Source organism: Lolium perenne, chromosome 5 (assembly GCF_019359855.2).
Source record: "Lolium perenne isolate Kyuss_39 chromosome 5, Kyuss_2.0, whole genome shotgun sequence".
Classification (NCBI taxonomy): domain Eukaryota; kingdom Viridiplantae; phylum Streptophyta; class Magnoliopsida; order Poales; family Poaceae; genus Lolium; species Lolium perenne.
In genome coordinates, this window is record NC_067248.2 from 93,351,970 (window position 1) to 93,362,912 (window position 10,943).

Sequence of the window (10,943 nt, forward strand, 5' to 3'; positions counted from 1 at the left end):
GCGGAACTTCCGGTCCTGAGGGGCGGAACTTCCGGTCCCCGGGCGGAACTTCCGGTCCTTCCGGGCGGAACTTCCGGTCCTGGGCGGAACTTCCGGTCCTGCGGGGCGGAACTTCCGGTCGCAATCAGATCTGCGGGCTGTTCTTCGATTTGGGCGGAAATCCGGGCCGAAAATCTTCGAATTCGTGGAAAATTTGGCACTAAGAGCGGTGGGAAGGTGGGGGAATTGCAGATCAACACCAAAAACAAGTTTCTATTGGACCAAAACCACCAAAAACTCAACAAATCGCGAGATCCAACCAAGGCCAATTTGGGGCTATTTTTTGGGAAAAAATTTTGGAAAATTTTTTTTTGGGCGAAATTGGTGGAATTGGTGGGTGTGGGGGTCAAATCCGTGGCAACCAAGGAGCTCTTGATACCATATGATATGGGCTAAGCCTAGGGATGTGCCCGATCTTCACGGATTTGAAGGGATTCGTGGGGGTAGGTGGATGAACGCGATGAACACGTGGGGGAAGCGCGGGGATAAACACACACACAGATACAATTCGAGTTTTCCCTCGTTGGCTCGAAACACCAACTCGATAGAGATTGCAGGAAAAGTCCTTCCGGTAGAAGTCCCGCAAAGAGATCGACTAAACGAAGCTCGGGAGATCTAGAAGGGTGAAAATTCCGGAAGGTTTGATGGAAGTGCAAGCAAAAGACCAAATAGGTAGAAGTGCAAGCAAAAGATCAAACAAACGGTAGAAGTCACCAAAGAGATCTTCACGAGTCGATAGGAGCCCGGGTGGCGATACAAGATCATAGATCTAGGTAAGGTTCCCACAAGGGTGAGCTAAGCTCAGGTTTTCTTTCAAATCAAGTCTAATCTCAGATCTGAGCCAACTAGGCTATTTATAGGTGGGGGCGAAGAGTTAAGTTGATGAGGTCTGAGACCCCGATTGTGGCCCGATCTCGCGAATGACCCAAGGAATCAAGGGGGAAAGAGGGGGAGGGGCGGAAGAGCACTAAGAACACGAAGAACACACGAAGATCCACGCACACCAACCCGATACAATCGATGCTTACCCTCATGGCTCGATGGACCGTGCCAATAGAATCCGCCCGGAAGAGACTCGAGGTAGAATTCCGAGAGGAGAGACCGGTGGGAAGGACGAATCAAGGAGTGGGAGAGAGAGTGTAAAACACTAGAATCTCACACTACCAAGTCCATACATCCACAAGGGTTGCCTTGATTACAGAGGGATGATACCCAAGGGAGACTAAGCTCAAAGTTAGGTTTGAGTTCTAAACAAGTCTAAAGAGCTAAAGGGGTGCTTGGGGTGCTTATATAGTCTTACAAGGCGTCACAGGCCGAAAAGGTAAGTTTGGGCCGAAAATATAACTTAAGTCGTGCAGGCCGGTCAGGGAGCCGGTCAGACCGGGCCTGTGACCGGGCGGGCCGGTCCTGACCGGGCCTGTGACCGGGCGTCAACCGGACGAGGTTCCGAGGCCCCGGGATGTTGCCCAGATGGCACGAGGGCCAAAGCCGGTTTGGACCGGGCGGCCCGGTCAGGAGGCCGGTCAGACCGGGCTGGGGACCGGATGGCCCGGTCAGGAAACCGGTCTGACCGGGTTCTGGACCGGACGTCCCTCTTCTCTTCCTTGCGCTCTTCGGGCGACTTCCAGTCCAGCTCCGTGTACATCTTCTCGATCAGCTGCTCCTCTCCTTCCCTTGACCATGACGTACCGTCCTCTCCGTGATCTTGATGCTCCACGTACCTAATGACACAAAGGGTTTCGGCATGAGGTAGCATTCCATCCAATGGGGTATCTAGGTCGAGGGAAGTGAGGAGCGAGTTCACCTTGTCGTGTAGAGCTTTAACTCGGGCCCTTGTCATTGGTCCACTTGGGGGACTTGTTGGCCTTGATGTAGTGTCGTTGGTGAGCGGGGCTACATCATCTCCCCCCCCTTGGGAGAGAGTCGTCCTCGACTCTTGTTCCTCCTCATCTCCATGAGGGAGAGGTCCGAGATGTTGAAAGTGTTGCTCACCAAGTACTTGGATGTTGGTATGTCGATGACGTAGGCGTTGTTGTTGATGCGCTTGAGTACCTTGAAAGGCCCATCTCCTCTTGGCTTGAGCTTGGAGTTGCGTTCTTGAGGGAACCTTTCTTTCCTTAGGTGAACCCAAACTAGGTCTCCTTATTCAAACACTCGTTCTTTCTTCTTTGCGTTGAGGCGGTTAGCTTGGCGAAGGACATGGTCTTGTATGGTTGCTCTTGTTTCTTCATGTAGTTTCTTCATGGCGGTGGTGCGCTCGTCGAAGTCCATGTTGGTCCTTTGATGAAGAGGGAGTGGAAGGATGTCGAGTGCCGTTGGAGGTTCGAATCCATAGATGACCATGAAGGGACTCCGTAATGTTGTGGAGTGTTTGGCTCTATTGTAGGCGAACTCCGCGTGGGGGAGGCAATCTTCCCATGACTTCAAGTTTTTCTTCACAAGTGTGCGGAGGAGTGTGGAGAGGCTTCGATTGACCACTTCGGTTTGTCCATCGGTTTGAGGGTGCGAGGACGATGAGAATAAGAGCTTCACTCCAAACTTGGCCATGAGCGACTTCCATAGATATAACTCATGAACTTGACGTCTCGATCCGACACAATGCTTGCCGGTATTCCGTGTAGGCGAACCACTTCCCTGAAAAACAATGAAGCAATGTGTGAAGCATCATCGCTCTTATGACATGGTATGAAATGAGCCATTTTTGAGAACCTATCCACTACCACAAAGATTGAATCATGCCCATGCTTTGTTCTTGGTAAGCCTAACACAAAGTCCATGCTTATATCCGACCAAGGTGCATATGGAATGGGTAAAGGCATGTAAAGACCATGGGGATTGGATGTTGACTTAGCTTGTAAACAAGTGGTGCAACGGTTGCAAAGGCGCTCCACGTCTCGCTTCATGCGTGGCCAATAATAGTGTGTGGATAGCATCGAAAGAGTCTTGTCGCGTCCAAAATGACCCATGAGGCCACCTCCATGTGACTCTTGCAAAAGCAACTTACGAAGAGAAGACTCGGGTATGCAAACTTTGTTAGCTTTAAACAAGTAGCCATCATGCAAGTAGAAATCATCAAAACCTCGGTCAATGGAACACTTTTCAAAGATTGGTCCAAAGAAAGAATCGGAAGGGTAAAGTTCTTTTATCTCCTCAAGACCCAAAATGTGAAACTCCAAGCGGGTGAGTAGGAGAGTAATCTTGCGGGAAAGTGCATCCGCAACCACATTTTCCTTGCCCTTTTTGTATTTGATAACATAAGGGAAGGACTCGATGAACTCAACCCACTTAGCATGTCTCTTGTTCAAATTGTGTTGACTTTTCAAATACTTCAAGGACTCATGATCCGAATGGATAACAAACTCTTTTGGCCAATGGTAGTGTTGCCAAACTTCAAGAACACGAACCAAAGCATAAAGCTCCTTGTCATATATAGGATAGTTGAGGCGTGCGCCATCCAACTTCTCGCTATAGTATGCCACGGGTTTTCCATTTTGCATGAGAACACCACCGATCCCAAGGCCACTCGCATCGCATTCTATCTCAAATGTTTTGGCAAAATCGGGAAGAGCAAGTAGTGGTGCCTCGGTGAGTCTCTTTTTCAATTCATCAAAAGCTTTTTGTTGTGCTTTGCCCCAAACAAACGGAACATTCTTTTTTGTAAGCTCGTTTAAAGGGCAAGCAATGGTGCTGAAATCTTTCACAAAGCGGCGGTAAAATCCGGCAAGTCCATGGAAGCTTCTAACTTGACCAACATTTGTGGGAGTGGGCCAATTGTGGATGGCCTCAACTTTGGAAGAATCAACTTCAATCCCGTTGGCGGAAACCACAAAACCAAGAAAAACCAATTTGTTTTGAGCGAAATGGCATTTTGGTAGGTTGGCAAAGAGCTTCTCGTGGCGCAAGATGCATAAGACTTCTCTCACATGTTGAACATGGTCCTCGAGATTTTTGCTATAGATGAGGATATCATCAAAGTAAACAACCACGCTCTTGCCAATGAGAGGTCGCAAAATGTGATTCATAAGACGCATGAAAGTGGAAGGAGCATTGGAAAGACCAAATGGCATGACGAGCCATTCATAGAGACCAAGCTTGGTCTTGAATGCCGTCTTCCATTCATCACCAATTGCCATGCGAATTTGGTGGTAGCCACTACGCAAATCAATCTTAGAGAAAATGGTGGCACCACTCAATTCATCAAGCATGTCATCTAAACGCGGAATGGGATGTCGATAACGGACGGTAATGGCATTGATAGGGCGGCAATCCATACACATCCGTTGCGTCTCATCCGGTTTAGGCACAAGAATGACGGGAACGGCACAAGGGCTAAGGCTTTCTCGGACATACCCTTTAGCGAGGAGGTCTTGTATTTGTCGTTGTATCTCCTTGGTGTCTTCGGGGTTGGTGCGGTAGGCGGCGCGGTTTGGTAGTGGAGCGCCGGGTATGAGGTCGATGCGATGCTCGATGCCCCGAAGCGGTGGTAGTCCATGGGGTAGCTCGTCGGGGAAAACATCTTGGAACTCCTTCAAAAGAGACAACAAAGACGAAGGAATGTTGGTTAAGTCGTTAGTCTCCGACGAGAGGCCCTTGCAAATGAGCACGTAGTGTATGGTGGTGGATGGGTTGTCTTTCACTTCTCTCCACTCGCTTTTGGTGGTTAGGAGGACACTCTTTCTCTCACTCATATGTGGGTTGTGGCGCTCACTCTCTTTTTGGTGGGTAGCTCCCTCTCCTCTCAACTCACTATGGTGGATGTGGTGTTGTGCCCTCGCTAAAGCCTTCGCATTGTCGGAGATGATTTGGCTAGGAGTCATTGGGCGAAGCTCGAACTTCTTGTCCTTGACCTTGAAGGTGTATGCATTGGAGAAACCATCATGTATGGCCTTCTTGTCAAATTGCCATGGGCGGCCAAGCAACATGTGGCACACGGTCATAGGCACCACGTCACACTCGACGGTGTCTTCATAGGGTCCTATCTTGAAGTTGACAGTGACGGTGTGTTGAATCTTGACATTGCCCTTGTCGCTCAACCATTGGACATGGTATGGATGAGGATGCTTGCGAAGCGTGAGGTTGAGCTTCTCACATAGCTCGGTGCTTGCCAAGTTGTGGCAACTCCCACCATCGGTGATGACCTTGATTGACTTGCCACCAATGCCGGCACGCGTTTGGAAGATGTTGCATCTTTGGTCTTCCATAGCTTGGGGTTGAGTGGTGAGCACTCGAGTGACCACAAGAGAAGGGCTTGGATCATGTGTGCATAAGAGAGGGTCTTCTCCACTTTCTTCATCATAGTCTTCCTCATTAGCAACGGCGGCTTGCACTAGGGCTTCATATTCACCTTCACTGAGCGTCTCTATGTCACCATTCTCCATAGTGATCATGACCTTGGTGTTCTTGCACTCAAAGGACTTGTGGCCTTGGGTGCCACACTTGAAGCAAGTGACATTGGAGGGTCCCGTAGAGGCCTTGGAGGAGGCGGTGGAGGATACCGTTTGCTTCATGCGACTTTGTATGGAAGGTTGCTTGGAAGGTGTAGAGGATGCGGTTGGCTTGACACTTGTTGTAGGATTTGATGTGGCAAGCTTGGAGGCGAAGTATTGCTTGGACTTGGAGTACTTGATGTCCTCATTCACTTGACGCTCGGCCTTGGAAGCTTGGTGAACCAACTCAACCATGTTGGAGTATTGTTGGAACTCCACAATCCTCTTGATGGGGTAGTTGAGGCCATTGAAGAACCTAGCGATGGTTTGGTTCTCGGACTCTTGGATGTTTGCTCGCATCATGGTTAACTCCATTTCCTTGAAGAATTCCTCAACGGTTTTGGTGCCTTGCTTCAACTTTTGTAGCTTGTTGAAGAGATCGGTCTTGTAGTGTTTAGGAACAAAGCGAGCTTCCATCTCCTCCTTCATGTCTTCCCAAGTATCAATAGGAGGATCACCCTTTTCTTCCCTAAGAGTGACAACTTGTTCCCACCAAGTGTTGGCATAATCTTCAAACTCGAGGGAGGCCATGGCTACTTTCTTGGCACCGGAGTAGTTATGGATGCGGAAGATCTTGTCAACCTTGAGTGCCCATGAGAGGTAGGCCTCGGCATCGTCTTCACCCTTGAACTTGGGCATGTTGAACTTGAGCTTTCCATACATATTCTCTTCATCTTCCATGTTTCTTCGGCGAGGACGGATGCCTTCATCTCTTGCGACTTGAGGTGGTAGAGGAGGTCTTCCACGACCAACCATAGCATTGGGTTGGCGTTGGAGGTGAACACTTGCTTCACTTGGCTCATGTTGAGGATGTTGTTGCGGGTCTTGGCGAGGTTGTTGGCATTGCCCAATTATGGCCCTCTCATCTTGATCATGTTGTGGTTGCCCTCGGCCCCTTTGGTCATGGCGAGGATGGTTCCGGAGGTCACGCCTTGGTGGATCTTGATGACCTTGGTCTTGAGCATCCACGTGGGCTTGACGATGAGGTGCCGGGTCCATGTTGTGGAGGACGTTGTCTTCGGGTTGGTCGTCATGCCCATGGTGGGCATGGCGAGCCGCGTGATGACGATCTTGGGGAAGCGCTTGTTCTTGTTGCGGACGTTCATGAGGACGAGCATGGCGATGGAACTCTCCGCGCCTTGAGTTGGAGCGAGAATCATCATGACGAGCGTGCGGTCGACGAGAGCGATGATGATCTCCATGCCTTGAGTCGGAGCTTGAGGACGAATGGTGATCATGGGAGTAGTCATCATGTGAGGTAGTCGATGACGATGAGGAAGTAGAGCGATGTCGATGTCGGCGTCCCAAGTTGTTGATGGCGCGCTCGAGGCTATCCATGCGCCGCTCCATGTTTGCATCATTGGCCGTCACTTGGTCATGCAAGTTGTCCGTAGCTTCACGAAGAAGATTCATATCTTGGTTCACTTGGCCGAAGTTGTGAGCCACTTCTTCATATTGTTGGTCGATGCGTGTCTCGAAGAGTGATAGTTGTTCCTTGAACTCTTGGCGTTGAGTCCATAGGTTGTGTTGAGTAGCCAACCTCTCGGTGTTCCGGAGGACTTCTCCATCCCTTGTTTCATCTCCGTTCCTATCCATGATCACAAGACAAGAACTATGTTGTGGATGTTAGTGGAAGGAGACTACCTCTCACTCTTACCGTGGCAAGATAGTATTGAGGCAATCAACCAAGCCGAAAGTAAGACCAATTGTATCGGGACACACACAAAGGCACACGCAAAAGCTAGCAAATATGGTGTTAGGTGTGGATGGTGGAAAGCCAAAAGACGAAATCCAAAATCGAGTATGTTGTTAAGAGTGGGTAAGGTCCAAAAATCCAAGTGTCAAAGTGGTGATCACTATGAACACGGAAAAATGTGGAACTCACACACGGGATGAGCGGGGTTAGTGCAACCAAGGAACGAGCGGAAAAAGGAAAAACCCAAAACGAGGGTGCTCAATGTCACACTAACGCAAGAAGAGATCGAAGCTAGGTTGCATAGAGTAGAAACACCAAGATTCGCACGAGGTCTCTCTTCTCTATCTCTCGTGCTTGCTTAAAAGCTTTTCACTCTTTTTGTATCGGTGGCACTTTGCACTTTGCTTTTCTCTTTTTTTTTTCACTAGCACACTATGCTCTTACTCTTTTGCTGGCCACTCACGAGCTCCACTTATGAGCTTTACTCACACAACGCACACCCTCACGGTCGGGACCTCGTGCGATGTTTCGCAACACTCGAAAGCTTCGCTCGTGGGATAGATCGCAAAAAGAAGAGGGCTACAAGGGTTACTGCAAGTTATACCTGCGATGGTGGAGATGATGGTGGTGGTGGTGGTCGGCGGTGGTGTTAGTCGATGTCGAAGACGTGTGCCCGGTCGGTGGTCCGGTCGGACCGGGTGCTGCGCCGGCTGCTCCGGTCTGAGGGCCGGTTGACCGGGTTCTGGACCGGCTGCTCCGGTTTGCGGCCGGTTGACCGGGTTCTGCGCCGGACGGTCCGGTCTGGGGGCCGGTTGGCCGGGTTTGAAACCGGGTTCGTCGATTTGGAGCTTTCTCTCTCCTGTTCTTCCCCAAACCAAAACCAAATCGGCCAAAACGAAGGGAAACGATGGAATTGGAGGCTAAAAGTTGGGGAAATAGTAGATCAAGCACAACAACACCAGATCCACGGAGCAAAACCACTCAAAACTCAACCAAATCACAGATCCGTCCAAAGGCAATTTAGGGCTATTTTTTGGAAAATTTTCTAGAAACGAAATTGGGTGGGTGGAGGGTCAAATCCGCGGAAACCAAAGGCTGCTGATACCATATGATGAGGTCTGAGACCCCGATTGTGGCCCGATCTCGTGAATGACCCAAGGAATCAAGGGGGAAAGAGGGGGAGGGGCGGAAGAGCACTAAGAACACGAAGAACACACGAAGATCCACGCACACCAACCCGATACAATCGATGCTTACCCTCACGGCTCGATGGACCGTGCCAATAGAATCAGCCCGGAAGAGACTCGAGGTAGAATTCCGAGAGGAGAGACCGGTGGGAAGGACGAATCAAGGAGTGGGAGAGAGAGTGTAAAACACTAGAATCTCACACTACCAAATCCATACATCCACAAGGGTTGCCTTGATTACAGAGGGATGATACCCAAGGGAGACTAAGCTCAAAGTTAGGTTTGAGTTCTAAACAAGTCTAAAGAGCTAAAGGGGTGCTTGGGGTGCTTATATAGTCTTACAAGGCGTCACAGGCCGAAAAGGTAAGTTTGGGCCGAAAATATAACTTAAGTCGTGCAGGCCGGTCAGGGAGCCGGTCAGACCGGGCCTGTGACCGGGCGGGCCGGTCCTGACCGGGCCTGTGACCGGGCGTCAACCGGACGAGGTTCCGAGGCCCCGGGATGTTGCCCGGATGGCACGAGCGCCAAAGCCGGTTTGGACCGGGCGGCCCGGTCAGGAGGCCGGTCAGACCGGGCTGGGGACCGGATGGCCCGGTCAGGAAACCGGTCTGACCGGGTTCTGGACCGGACGTCCCTCTTCTCTTCCTTGCGCTCTTCGGGCGACTTCCAGTCCAGCTCCGTGTACATCTTCTCGATCAGCTGCTCCTCTCCTTCCCTTGACCATGACGTACCGTCCTCTCCGTGATCTTGATGCTCCACGTACCTAATGACACAAAGGGTTTCGGCATGAGGTAGCATTCCATCCAATGGGGTATCTAGGTCGAGGGAAGTGAGGAGCGAGTTCACCTTGTCGTGTAGAGCTTTAACTCGGGCCCTTGTCATTGCTCCACTTGGGGGACTTGTTGGCCTTGATGTAGTGTCGTTGGTGAGCGGGGCTACATCATAAGTTACATGCTGAAAAGTGCTGTTGTGCTGAAGTTCGCGGTGGCGGAAGTTCCGGCCATCTTGGGCGGAAGTTCCGGTCAGGGGCGGAAGTTCCGGTCCTGGGGGCCGGAAGTTCCGGCCAGGCCGGAAGTTCCGGCCAAGTTCCGAAAGTCGTCCATTTCCTTGCAGTAACATCCAGGGGCCTTTTCGTGGACTTTCGGAGGTTGGGCGGAACTTGGGCGGAAGTTCCGACCGGGCGGAAGTTCCGGTCCCTCGGGGCGGAAGTTCCGGTCCGATGCTTTTTCCTGCGCGCTGGAGGGCATCTTGGAGGAATCTGGCCGGAAGTTCCGGTCCTGGGGGGCGGAAGTTCCGGCCTGTGCGCTGTAGCTCCGTCTTCATCGTTTCCAGCTCTCTCTCCAACGCCTTGGTCTCCATGGCTTGTGTCTTGGTCGATGTACCTGATTGAACATAGGGTATTTGCACGAAGTAGCAAGCCATCCAAGGGGGTGTCAAAGTCATAGGTAGAGAGGAGCGAATTCACCTCTTGGCGTAGTGCTTGGGCTCGAGCTCATGTCATTGGACCACGAGGAGGGCTTGTCGGTCTTGAGGCGGCGGTGTCCATAGGCCACCCCGTATCAGACTTCTAGCTTGGGAAAGTATGGTTGGCGTGAGCCGAGTATGGGTATCCTCAAGTGTCAAAGAATCCATTGCAATTGCCAAAGATGAAATGAGAAATCCAAAGGAGAGCAACTTTTGGTGTGACATGTGGCACAAGGTGCATAATGTGTCTCTCACATGTATGGCATGATCCTTGAGATTCTCGGGGTGTATGATGATATCATCAATACATACAACAACCATTGTGCCAACAAGATGTTTCAAGATGTGTTGCATAAGAAGCGAAAGAGGTGACGAGGAATTGGACCAAACCGGAAGCTCGACAAACCAAGTCGGAAACACATGAGAGTGAAGGCTTGTGGGAACATACCCTTTGGTGTGAGTTCCGCGGGTTAGGTCCTTGATTGGGTAGCTCTCAATTGCGCGTTTCGTGAGCTCATGCTCCGTAGCGGTGGAAGTGGTCGTCCGTGTACCTACACATGGAAGAAACAAGACAAAAAGCGTGTGCGCATGGTAGATGAATACATCATCCATCATGATGTTCCATGTCTTGTGCACATCACCATTAGTGTCAAGCAAGATAGTATGAAATGCATGGCGATGGTGCATATGGCAAGAAGGTGCATTCATGGCATGTGGTAACTCATGATCATCAAAGATTGAGAAGGCTATGGGGGCCATCTCGTGAACAATAAAATAAGCATTCTTGCATACCAAGCATAGGAAAGAGCAATTGTTCGCAATCTTGGATGCAAGGATCATGGAAGAGTGTAAACATTTGGGACAAAGCATTTGGAAGCTAATGTCATCCTTGTCATTATCATTGCAAGCATTACATGGGAAAGAGCAAGTGGTCGACATGTTGCAAGCAATGGTAGAAAAATTGAAGCTCTCATAGCATGGCATGTTCATGTTATCACAATCAATCAACTCCACATGATCAACAATGTTAACAAGAAAAGCGTCACATGGGAATATGAAAGAATCAAGTGA